General features: G+C 38.6%; 1 protein-coding gene across 1 annotated transcript in view; it reads left to right on the top strand.

Moving 5' to 3' along the window:
- Window positions 1-13,305, top strand: part of LOC121507973 (alpha-1,6-mannosylglycoprotein 6-beta-N-acetylglucosaminyltransferase B-like) — a 187,880-nt gene that overhangs the window by 113,488 nt on the left and 61,087 nt on the right. The gene's annotated exons all lie outside the window — the stretch shown is intronic.

The raw sequence follows: 13,305 nt of genomic DNA, 5'->3' as shown, positions 1-13,305 counted from the left end.
TTGTAGACAAAATTTTCCCAATTGACCAGCCATAATGTCAGTTCAGGGATTATTGCTTACTATGAAAAGAGAGGACAGTTATAAGCTTGATTGAAACTTTCAATAAACAGTTTGATTATTTGAATAAGGGAATGTCTTTCTTATACATACATGTTATATTTGCTGTATTGATAACTTTCTTCAATGGCAGCCTGTTTTATTCATCACATTTGTATAAGGAGGTGCATGATGTCTTGAGGAAATGAATCCTGACGACAGGTTTGACAAAAAACAATGATCCTTTACATCCTATACATTATTAATGTGCACTTTTACGCCCACATAGTGCATTAAAATGTGTACTAAAGCATTGTGCTCTAATTACACCTCACTCCCACTTTAACCAAAGAGCTATGAGGGCCCTAAGGTGCCGTTGATTTATCAGTTGCCGTATTGATCCTGAATCGACACACTCCTCAGCTTCCTGTCAGCGTGTCTGCAGTGGTGTGTGTCTCTTTATCCCCTACGTCAGCACACTTGCATGTTTCTGCTGACGGATACTGATGTGAAGCCAACGCACACACAAGGATAGATGTAAATCTACCCTGTTGGGAGAAATCCCTAAGGCTTGTTCCGTCCAGTCCGTGCAATATCTACCTGACGGAATAAATCACACAGGTTGTCAGGCTCCCATGAAGATGGATGACTAATACTGATCACTAAAAATTATGCATTCAAGAGGTATTAGCTCTTGCAAATGTCCGTATCACATTACAGATGAGTGACGTCTTTGTTCATCCTTGATTGGGCTGATAGTCTTTGTCTTTCTGCCATCGTTGGTCACTGCTATGACACATGTATGGAGTATAGATCAATATAATGATGTCTACAGAGACCCTACTGCACTCTTTTACACTGTGCACTGCCTGCGACAACTCCCACAAATCATAGAAGAAGTATTGTATTGACCCCCAGCCTTTGGCAGTCATTCTGTAGACATATAACACCTCTGCTGGGAGCAGCAGAGAAGAGGAAATCTGCTGGAATTTTATATATAAAAAATGAGTTTAGAGATGGCAGGGACATCCACAAGGCTAGGCTTACTTGTCAGATTTGAAATGGATGGCAGGATCGTTTATACTGAGTGCGGTTGTCGCAGTGTCTCGGGACCTCCATTTTAAAATTGGCCTATCTCATAACCTGTGCTGTGATGTGTTAGGAAATCAGCAGTCTAATCTAACACACCAGTAAGAAGAAATATTTTGTTCACCTTGCTATCATAGAATGGCTTTGGAAAATAAAATATCTCTCAGCTTTGGATTATTCGAGGCTGCAGTTCAGGCTTTCAGTAAACTACATTAAGATCCTGATGAAGTCTTTTATACCGTAAACACAAGTGTGATAAAAATCACATTTTCTTGCCTCCTGATGCCCATCTTTCCACAAGGTTTGCTGCAGGGCAGTGGAAGCATGTAACAATCCTTTTTTGTGATGTATCATTTTTTGCTCCTAAAGACTTTTTTTCCATCCTGTGCTTTCAGAGAGATTGAAAAAATAATGTTACAGTCAAGCCATAGGGAATACATTGTTTGTTGAATCCAGTGCTTAAGACTGATTTCTTTTTGTTCCTTGGGACCCCATAATCATGGTAGAGGCATTATTTGTGAATCAGTTAAGTCCTCTCTCAATACCAAAAGTTCTCTTGCAGGCTGAATAAGATTGTCTTCCAGGATTGTCCTGATATGCCCAATCCATTTTCCCCTTTATCTTTACAAGCCCTCCAGGGCTGGCTGCTGAGAAGCTTCCCCACAGCATGATGCTGCCATCACTGTGCTTCACAGTAGGGATGGTTGTGTTTTTGGTGATGTGCAGTGTTTGCCATCCACCAAACAGTATCTGGTCTGGTGGCCAAAAAGCAGAGTTGTTCCGATTCTGATACCAGCATCAGAAATATGTCCGTTACTGTAATAAAGCTGGAGCCATATTGAAGAGGGTGTACCACTGGGTACCATTCAAAATTGTCTTACTTTTTTTTTATTCCTCATAAAGTTTATTCAGTTAGATGACCCTGGCAAGTTCAAGTACACATGTAATCCTAAATCAGTCAAAATATGGCAGCTTAAATTGGTGTCCTCACAGTGCACATGTAATGACGGCCACATCAGCCCATTCCTAGTGTACGCAATATTTAAAGCAAATGGAGCATTGTTTCTGTTAGCTGACACAAACAAAAAACAAAGTGGCTTGTTACAGACATAAAACAAGTCGCTTGCAACCAATGTTTCACAAGAATATCCTGGAGATTAGATTCACAAGTGCATCTGTTTACAGCATTTCCATACTGACTTGTTTTTTTAATTTCATTTTTCCTGCTGATGTTGAGTTATTGCATCAAGGCAGAACACTGTATGCTAGTTTTAAGAAAGTTATAGTGATGGATAGTCTTTTATATTTTGTTTATTCTTTTTTTTTTCTTTTTCTCTTCAAACCTTTAAACATCTTCATTTTGACTCAGGCTATTTTTCTCTGTTAGAGTGCCATATTGTAGTTAGCTGATTTTTAATATAAACTTTACCTCACCTTTTCCCAATGATTCCCCTTTTTCTTTTTTTTTTCTTTTTTTTTTTGGAGACAAAGTGCTTATTTCCTTTTCCCTAATATCCAAAATAATATGTAGGACTTCTGCAAAAAGCAGTAGGCGGGACATTGACGGTTTTTATTTGTCTGTTTTTCTGTCTGAAGACAAACAGGTAGGTAGTCTGGACCCTGCTGCCAACTGAGACAAACAGAAAACCAGGCAGATAAACAGACAACCGCCCCAAAGAGGCTTCTTAGTGCTGAGTCCAGACACCGATTTGAAAACTTTTCATAGCTTTGCTTTGAGCAGAACAAAAAGTGCTAAGGGTCCCACCACCTCCACAGTTCCTTGATGGTTTGTGTTGCTAGTCTGTGATATTTTGCTCTCATGGCCACCACAGAGAGTTGTAATTGGCTGAGGAGGAAACAAAGGGTAGCTGTAATTGGTCACCGAGGGGATGATTTGGTCTAAATGTTTACAGTATATAGCATACAGCCTGCTTTGTAGTTCTCAGTCTATAATACACTTAGGTTGCTGGACATAAATCTCTAGAGATTCACATACAGAGCACATAGGGACTCACACACATACTAGGTTTGCTGCCAAGGTCACTTATCTTAAATAGATTTATTTCTGGACTGAATTGGCTTATAAAGATAGAAAATGTATGTTATAGATAATAATAATAACCTTTTTAGATTTTTGTGGTTCTCTCTCTACATTAATGTGATTGTGTTGTCTTGTGGCCTGCAGGTCATAATGAAACTGGGAATAATTCAATTAGAATCATCCTTCTCTGTGACAGAGCAGAGTCATAGTTTAGTGTCAAGGCTGTCAGTGTGCAAATGAATGGATTGAAGAGAAAGGGAAGCCTGCAGGGGAGCAGAGGAAAAAGGAGAAGGAGAGCAAAGTGCTGAGTTGACATCTGTTGGGACGGAGACTCTTGTTATTCAAATATGAAAATAATGGTTTGATGCATGAAACTGGTGCTTTTTTTTGAAAGCGCTCATAATTGTGAAAAATTTGTTGGAATATTTTTGATTGTTGTTTATTTCTGTACAAGGCAAAAATAAACCAGCAGCTTTAATTGTCAGCACACAACAGCACACAAACCAGAGGTGATTCATTCCAGATTTTTCCATCCATACACATCTGCTGAGTGTGCACTCCTCACAGTGGTGACTTACAGAGCGCCCTGATGGAAATGAGGCTTATTTTGGTGCCAATTTGATTGGCGAAGCATCTGAGATGTATTGGTGTGTGAAAGAGAAAAGACAGTGCTCCCCCTGTTCTACATTAAAGGCTTAGAGGTTCAGATCTGAGAGGTGTAAAGGAAGATGGTCAGCAACTTTTGCTTTGTTTTGTCAATACTGTAAGTAAAGAAATTAAAAGTTTTGTGATGTGTAATATTATTGCTCAGGAGAGAACAAAAAATGAAATATGCAGTTTACAGACTGCAGCAGTACAAAACTTGTATAAATGTGTATTTCATCTCTCATCTCCTTCCATTGTCCAAAAGTGAATCTGAAATACCCCATGATAATTGCTGACATGTTATTCTTGCGACTTCATTTGGAGCCAAGACATGTGGACGTATCGGTGGAGTAGGTAGAGCTGTGAAACTGATGCTGCACCTTTTTCTCACTTTCATGAGTTTAACTTACTGTTAGGAATCAGCCATGAACATAGACTCAGCGTACATGGCAGTCCTGAAACCTGTAGTTTGTAGTTTGGCGAAAAACTTTCAAGAATGTTCAGTCATCCTAGAAAGACTCATCCTTTCAGTAGCCCATGCAGAAGGACACAATCTCCTCCCTAATTGGAGGAGAATCAAGGATACTCTGCAGGGGGTCGACAGGTAATAAAACTCACTGTGACCACCCCCCCATGGCCCAAACTACTGCCCGCACATAAGTAGACCAATTGCCTTCCACTGTGTACTTCATGCTTCCAGCTTCACCTTACATTGTAGCACTTTAAACAATCGGCCAGTCGAGTACAAATTACTTTTTTCCTTCCTTTGATGAGTGCTACAGAAACCAACTCTTCTCGTGCAGCCCAAAGCACAATACAAGCCCTGCTCTCATCTTAAAGCTGATTCTTGACTCCACAAGACTTTTCACTCGCTGGAACCATGGAAGGAGCATTAATGGATCAGTACTTACTCCTGAGAGCAGCTGGACACCAGACTCTAATCATACACAGTAATCACAAGTAAGAGGCTTTAACCTGGGCAGATCTAACTGTACAAAGTATTTTGTGTGCACTCATTGAAAGGTCTTATTGTCTCTGTTTACATGTTGTTTATCTTGCTGTGTACATTTATCCAGTACAGTGCCTTTACTTGCACAAAAAACTAGTGTGACTACCATCAGAATCAAAGTCCGGCCCTTAGGTTTCTGTGTTATGGGGTTGCCATAATGACACTGATTAAGTCAGTAGAAGAGGAGCTGGGATGGGGGAGGGTTGCAAAAAGCAGCTTGCAGAGGGAGCAGCAACACTGAGCCAGGCTTAAGCAGTTTAAACATGGCAGCATGACAGCAATTAGCCAACAGCTTGCTTAGAGCGAATCAGCTGGCTCTCAGCTAATAAGGGGTTGCGTGAGATCAACTGATCTCAAATACAAGGTGGTGCTCCGCGTGGCCAGCCTGATCCAACGCTATATGCTCCATTTGATTACGACCAACTGTAGCGTTAAACTCTTCATTTAACATTCATGTAAAGCTGTGTTTCTTGGTAAACCAATACAAAATCATTAAAGCCTAAATTTCTGCTAGTTTAATTTTGAGTCACTAAGGTCTGTTAGGGTTCATTTCAATGAATAGGAGTGAATAGAGTTTTTATTTCAGAAACTCAGAGGAGTAAATTACTTCCTACATTACAGCGCTGATGTGAAGTTTTAAGCTGAAGAAATACTTTTTAAGGCCTCAGCTTAAGCCAGTAGTTAATGCTCTTTTTACTAGATGGTCCTCTGTTAATACAGTTATTAAGATGAAAGTGTGGACAAAACTTCCTGGTCATTTGTTTCTTTAGAAACATTATGTGTCAAAGATTCACTCAGGTGATAAGATGGTAGGGTTTTTAGTTTTATTACCATTCAAACTTACAGCCAACTCTTGCTGTAACAGTCATCTGTTCACCAATGTTTTGCACATTAACTTTCATCAGTGCCATTAAACCTTTATTTGCCTCTGTATATTGTCAGCCACTCTATTCTATGTGCATTAAAATATTCATAGTTAAGGCTCCACAGCTCTCCTTTCTGCTTTCCTCTTTTCCATTCAGACAACTAAAGACCATCATTCACAGGACCAGGGGAGCTCAGTCAGTGTCACTCCTTGGTTTATATCCCCTGGTGCTTTGAGCTCTCTCTCATAGGAAGAGTAAGTGGTGAGAGAGCTGTTTTTCTTGCACAATGATACTGGATTTTGTTTGTTCTGTTTGGATTTTTGTTTGGATTTTTATAAATCTTTTCACCTACACAGGGGGTTTAAACACATCTCATCACTGTATAAAAAGGAACAATCTGCTGGCCTGTGATGTTTTGCTTGAATATCTGTCTGACATTTTATCAATACAGGGCATCTGGTGTCTTATAGTAAGGCTAGGCTAAAGTGAGTGCTACATCTGGGCCTTAAGCCAGTCTAATCCAGCTGTTGTCTGTGTACGTGTGTGTTTGTGTTTGTGTTTAATCTACCTGTTGGTCTGTGTGTAATTCCGCCTGTCGTGTGTTTTTACAAGAAGAGAAGGGCTCCGTATGTGTATGTGAATCCATGTGTGTGAACTAGTTTGCATCATAAGCTCATTGGCTTAAGTCTGGCACTTTGGCCTAGAAATGGCTTGCATAACCCAGGAGATTAATGCAAAAAGAGCAAATACTGAGGTTATGTAACAATTTATAGAATTGGATTGGTCTTCAGATACACACTTAATTTCATATGTATTTTGCTTTGGCCTGTGAGTGCTCTAGTTTGATCATGTCTGCATTGTGGGACTCTTTGTGGACTCTTCATATTTCATATCAATTTTCTTCTTTCTCTTTCCTGTTCACTGCCATTTCTTCTTTTGCTTTGATCTGTATCTCATTTAAGATACTTACATCTACCCTGATCTTGTCAAATGCATTGTGTGGGTTTTAAAATGTCTGTCAACTCAAGTCAGCTCAATACCTTTATCAAGCAAGTCAAGGATTACTGCTCAGAAATATAATAGGGTAAGGACATGGACAAAGAGCAGAAGAACACCTTCTATACAGGAAGCACTCAGGTACATGGCCACCAGACACTGGAAATTGTACTGGTACCCACACTGAAGTGTTTTGTTTCTTGGTTATTTTCCTACAAGCTGATTGACTGGGCTATCCAACCTATAAGTTGCTCTTTAATTGGCAAAAGAAGAAGTTAAGATTGGAATAAAAGAAGAAGACAGTGATGCAATTTTGGACAGTGGTGTTCATAAATTAAGAGATTAAGCATAACATGCGGTGAAATAGACTATAAATCCTGAAAATGGTTACATTACACTTTTATTGGTATTTTTATTCTTAAATTATTCAAAAACGTCCCTGTATTATTGCATTGCGTTGCATTGGCTTGCAATGTATAAATTGTTGAAGAAATGCTGTATCATGATGTTATCATTATAATAGGACCAAATGAGTATTGCAAAATCCTACCATATCACATTATTACCTAACCTGACATGCCAGATGGATGTGTGAAACACATCCATCTAGGAAAGCCTCAATAGGAAACATTTGAGAAAAGGCAGAGGCTTTAAAAAAAACTCGGAGTGTGATCGGATGAACATTCTGTCACATCTCTATGGGCCAATCAGAGCAACAAAACATGTGCCGTAGCTGCTATCGAGCTGCGCATGCGCAGCTACTGAGGAATAATGCGAAACATGGTGACTATAGAAATGTAAGTATTTGACTTTTGTCATTTTTGAAAAGTAAACAACTCACTGCTGTTCTTTGTTCTTCTTTTAACAAAGAAATGTTGTCAAGTTCTGATAAAACTGGTGCTTTAGCTAATCTCTTCCTCTATAACTGCACCAGCTCTTGCTGCTGCTTGTTTATGTCACGACTCTTCTGCGCCTGAAAGTACTGCCCCTTGTTGCTGATTGGTCCTGTCACTTTCTAACTAGGCCCAAACAGTTCAGATGGGAGCTTTGCAAGATAGATTCGCCAGTGAGAAACAAGGAAACAGGCGTATCCATCTGCTCTGCAAGGTTAATTATTATCTCTGCCAGGGAGGTTATGTGATCAGCAGGGTTAGTTAGTTAGTTAGTTAGTTAGTTAGTTAGTTAGTAACATAACTCAAAAAGTTAGGGACGGATTTTGATGACATTTTCAGGAAATGTCAGAAATGGCACAAGGAAGAACTGATTAGATTTTGGGAGTGATCCGGATCACCGTCTGGATCCAGAAATTTTTGAAAGGATTCTTTGCTATTAGGAGTCGGGGCTAATGGTGGAGGTCTGCGCTCTCCGATTGCTTTTCTAGTTGTCATTATTTTACAGTGTTGTATTGTATTATGATTTATCACACTGCTTTGCATTGCATCGTATCACACTGTCTTTTTTGTACTGCATTGTTCCCATCCCATCCCATCCCATCCCATCCTATTCTATCCTATTCTATCCTATCCTATCCTATCCTATCCTATCCTATCCTATTTCATCCCATCTCATCCTATCCTAACCTGTATTGTGAGTTCCCCTATGATTCTCACCCTCTGGTAGGCAACATGCAGATTAAGTGAGTTCTTGGTAATGCATGGGTGTTTGAGAGAGATTCTGTTTTTTTTTTTCAGATTGTACACTACTTCAGGTTTTTTTTGTCCTTGGGTGTCACAATGATCCAAAACTTTCACTCTGTGCCTCCGCTCTCCCACTGTCTCTTCTTCCTTCATCATCCACCATTGTCCTGACTCCCCCACCTTCTGCCATCATTAAAGCGAAGCCTGCAGAGAGACTGGAGTCAGTGACCTCAGTTCACCTCATGTTCTCCTGCGGGCTGTTTGCTGCTTCAAGCAGATGAGAACAAACACACAAACGGCACACACAAATCCTTTTTAAAGCACTGATGTTTCTTTCTTTCTTTCTTCCCTGGCAATTAGGCTGTTTCCTACTTTCCTTACACCAGTGCTTTATCTTATTTCTTTCATTGCTTAATTATTATTCTGTTCCTGACTTAGTTGTGGAGGTTTGGAGGGAAAAGACTTATAAAGCAGCTGACTCACAACAATTTTATTCACTCGTCTTTTTAAGTGCAGGGGACAACCTTTTTTTTTTAATATTATTAAGGCGGGGTGTATCCGACCCCTTTATTTAGGAGAACCTGCTGAGGTGTGTAAAACTCCTGACGGGAGCCTTTTTTTTTTTTTTTTTTTTTTTAAAGAAAAGGTAGCACTTTAACATTTATCAGTAGCGAGAGCAGTTTGTGTGTGTTTATGTGTGTATGTTGGGTGAGGGAAATGGAGCGTCAGCTTTCTCTTTGTTAAAAACTAGAGCGTGTAAATGAGCTGTATGCTCAGTCTGCAACATTATGTCTCCTTTAAGAAAACAAACCGGCAGCCACCCCCACCCCACCCCACCCCACATGAATTTAAGTAGATATGAATACACAAATAGCTCTTAAGTATAACTTCAATGTACCAGTACTTAAACTGAGTCTTTTTTTTACTACGTGTTGCTGGTCAATTTTTACACTAGGTTGAAATCATTTGACAGTTTGATATCAACCAGCTACTGTTACAGAAAAGGTTGGTTCATCACACATTGCTGTCTGTCTGTGTGCCCAAGTCAACACATGTTTTGTATATTTTTGTAGTATCTACTAACTCACGCATTATTGGATAATATTCCCTCAGAAAGTTGGAGAACAGTTTCCTCTAATCTACACTGTTAAACACTGCCCCTGTAATTACCAGTGGCATTGCAATGTTTGGTCCGTATCCGTAAGCTTTGGGTGGATTTGAAGAAATACAATCAAAATAAATGCAGTTTACACACAAATCAGCCTTAAAGGTGTTCCTAGCAACCAAATTCCTTTTAATGATACAGGCTTTGAAGCTCAGACTAGTTCAGCAGTCTAAAGGTGAAAAGACACTCAGAAAAAAACAATGTTGAGTACAATTTATTTAGCATGTCCAAACACTGTCCAGAACCATATTGCATGTTACCTATTTATACATATTCAAAACAGTTCATTACATTTTACAAGAGGTGATTTCGACAGTTATTTCAACCACCAATGAATTGTGTGACATGTGACACGAACAATGCAAATTTTCCAATTAAACTTGACAGCAAGTTTAAGTCAACACATAATGCTTAAAATACTAAAACTACCAACAACTGACCAGCAAAATATCAGTGATAGGCGGAGGGCCAAGAGGAGATATCGTGTGTTTAGATGATACCTTGCGAGGGAATACATAATTCTTTGACTGCTGAATCTCCATTTCAGTACAAGTAAATTAAAATTGTTGTCACGCTCACTTCTTACACATTTTTTGTAATCGATAAGTTTTAGAAGTTATTTTAACCAGCAAATAGTGTAGACAGCTACATTTGGGGTCCGATATGCATGACGTAATTAGGATTCTCATCCAGTGGTGCGCTTGAAAAACTGTCTCGGGCTCAAAGGTCTGTTGTAGCTGTCAGACGAATGAATGGACTAATTATCAATTGATTTGACTTAGATAGTTGTGTACATCCATATTTAACTACACAGGAGGTTACAGTTATTAAAAAATCACAGAAAACACACAACATATTACATACTGTGATTACAGAAGTCATTTTAAGTAGCAGGGTTGTATGTAATTTTATTGCTAATTGGATAACGGCTGTGTTTACTGTCACATTTATGTGTATTTATATATGTTTTGATATATATACTGTATGTCAAATTACAATCCATAAAATTTTAAATTGCATCTATATACAACAATAACAATAACATTAAATTCCTGTGAAGTGCGTTCTGGGAAGATTTCCATTGTTTATTAATTATCTATACACTCAAATGCTATAAAATGATGTGAAAAATGACCTATGTACTACTCTTTCCGGAGTGTTGTATGCACACAGTGGAGACTAATGGGCCCATCACCCCAGTCACAGACACAGGGTGGGGAAATTGTATTAATTCTGTTTTTCTTTGAAATGGCTTGGCATCAGGGAAGAGGCAGTAGTACATTTCAAGCTGTATGAGGATATGCAGACCCCTGCAGCTATGCTAGCTAACACTGGTTATCACTACAGCTGTTTCACAAACATTACCAAGATGAAATAAACCCAGAAGAGACAATAAAGGCCAGTCTTTATTCAGAGAGAGACTGTCAAACAAGGTTAGTATCAAACATTAAAGGAACTGATTCAAGGATCTTTAATTCAATTTGAGCCTTGAACTTTTGATCTGAAGAAGACAAGTAATGGAAATAAGGAGCAAACCAAAAGGAAATACTATATTAGACTACCTTTTGATTTTTTGTAGCTTAATGTTAAAGCACAAGCTTTCTATTCAAACATGAGAAACTCAGTCAAAAAAGAGATGAAAGAAAAACTAGTTCAGTTTGAAACACTCACTGCAGGAAAGTTGCTCCATGCAGCTCCAGAAAGAGATCAGGGTGTGCTTCTACAAATCAGGGACAGGGATTTGGTGGCCAAAGAAGTACAATTTCACTTCAGCAGCGACAGAGTTTATACACCTTACCTGTCAAAACAACAACATGATCTTTAAACAATGCTTTAAGTGGGCCAGTGCGCACCAGTATGCAGTACCAGCACTTCTAAAAAGTCAGGAATACTAGGACTATAAATCACTAACAGGCTTACTGACCATAAAATAATTCATTCTAAATGCTTAGTCTTGTGGAAAAATAACATTTTATTTTTCTTATTTAATTTAAAAGCCTTTATTGTTAAATAGTGTGTCTTCCCCACAAACATGTAGTTTATTTTTATGTAATTTTCCATGTCAATGTTGACACTGATCAGCTTGTTGTTAATAAAAGTGACAGTGGGACATCTGATCCATGTGGATTTGACTTAGAGGTGACTGTTCTTGATATTTCTTTGTAGGTTAAAAATAACCAAATATAAATCATTCAGCTAATTTACTACTAAGATATGTTTTTTTTCCATATTGCCCAAATTAGTTGTGAGTTATGTGGCACTCTGATAACAGAGTATAAATTTCGTAGCACACCAGCTTTTTAACTTCATTGCATGGCATCAGAAATGTCAACATCATAACACGATAAACGAGTTGAGGTCACTTTAACAAGAGCAGAAAAATCATGTCTTATGTTCTTGTAAGGATATCATTACCTTTAGTACCTTTAAATCTAAAGCCAGTAATTTAGTTTTTTAGTACTTTTACCATTTTAGTAATCACTAACGTGATTAGCATCATGTCAACTACAATAATGCTACACATGGTATTGCATTAGCTCATGCTACCTTTACTCTTACAATGAGTAAACATACGTTTAAACATATTGTTTACAAGAAAAGGGAACTTCATAGTCACTGTTTGCAATAACATAAACTTACCTTTTACTCGCCGAGTGTATAGACAGCAGCACAATTTTCAGGTGACTGATTCTGCAGGTATAGGCATACTACACCGTCCTTTAGTGTTGAAACCAGTTCTCAGTGTAACGCAGTCTCTGATTGGCCAATAGCACCCACGCCATAAAAATCATAGCCTGCTATTGGCCAAACATTATAGGAGGCAGAGGTGTTTGCCTGAAAATTAACGAACTTTAGGTTTAGGTTTGGTAGAAAAATGTGCAAGTATTTCAAGTGACAACAAACAGAATCAGATTAATAGTGAAATTATCTTCATAATTTGAGAAATCTGGCTCCTCCCTCAGTGGAGATTGCTATTTTTCCAAACTAAAGCAGATTTGTGGCCTCGGCCCACCGCCTATGAGGCCTTGATTAGTATTAGGTTGTCATATAACTGTTGATTATCAGCTTAGACTAACAACTTAGATGTTCTGCCCTTCTTAATAAACCATTTGCCTAATGATGATCTAGTACCAAAACACTGGTAATATAATTGCTTTTGTAAGTCAGACAATAAACAACAATTTACCTGTAAGTTTTTTGATGGACCCCCCTACACACCTGTATCATAAAAAGATGTGCTAAGTATTTTCAGTCATAGATAATATCTTAACAAACTGTGCGTCTCCTATGAGACGCCATCCATCTACTGATAACCCACATACAGTGCCCATAAAAAGTATCTCCTGATCAACTGAGTGGTGTGAATGTGTCTCAGGTGATTGTAGTATCAAAACACCTGTGTCTGGAAAGTTCATGTATATTCCTGGCTACCATTACACCATGAAGATACAAAAAGAAGTCCAACTCACTGAACATCAGTGAAATCCATCATCAAGAAATGGAAGGAATATGGCATGTGTTAATCTGCCTAGATCAGACTGTCCTTACAAACAGAGTATTACACCTATCACTTCTCTGAAGGAGTTAAAAACTTCAGAAGCTGAGATGGGGGAGACTCTGCATACAACAGTTGTTGTCCGAGTTCTTCACCAGAAGCTTTATGGGAAGTGGCAAAGAGAAAGCCACTGTTGTCCAAAATTTATACTAGATCTTGATTGAATAGAGTTCACAAAGAGGCATGCCTCCATGTCAAGGTAAAGAAAGTTCTCTGGTCTGATGAGACTAAACTGCCTTTTTGCCATCAGACAAGACGCTGTGTC

The sequence above is a fragment of the Cheilinus undulatus genome, linkage group 4 (assembly GCF_018320785.1).
Source record: "Cheilinus undulatus linkage group 4, ASM1832078v1, whole genome shotgun sequence".
NCBI classification, from domain to species: domain Eukaryota; kingdom Metazoa; phylum Chordata; class Actinopteri; order Labriformes; family Labridae; genus Cheilinus; species Cheilinus undulatus.
This window is presented reverse-complemented; position numbering and strand designations above follow the sequence as displayed.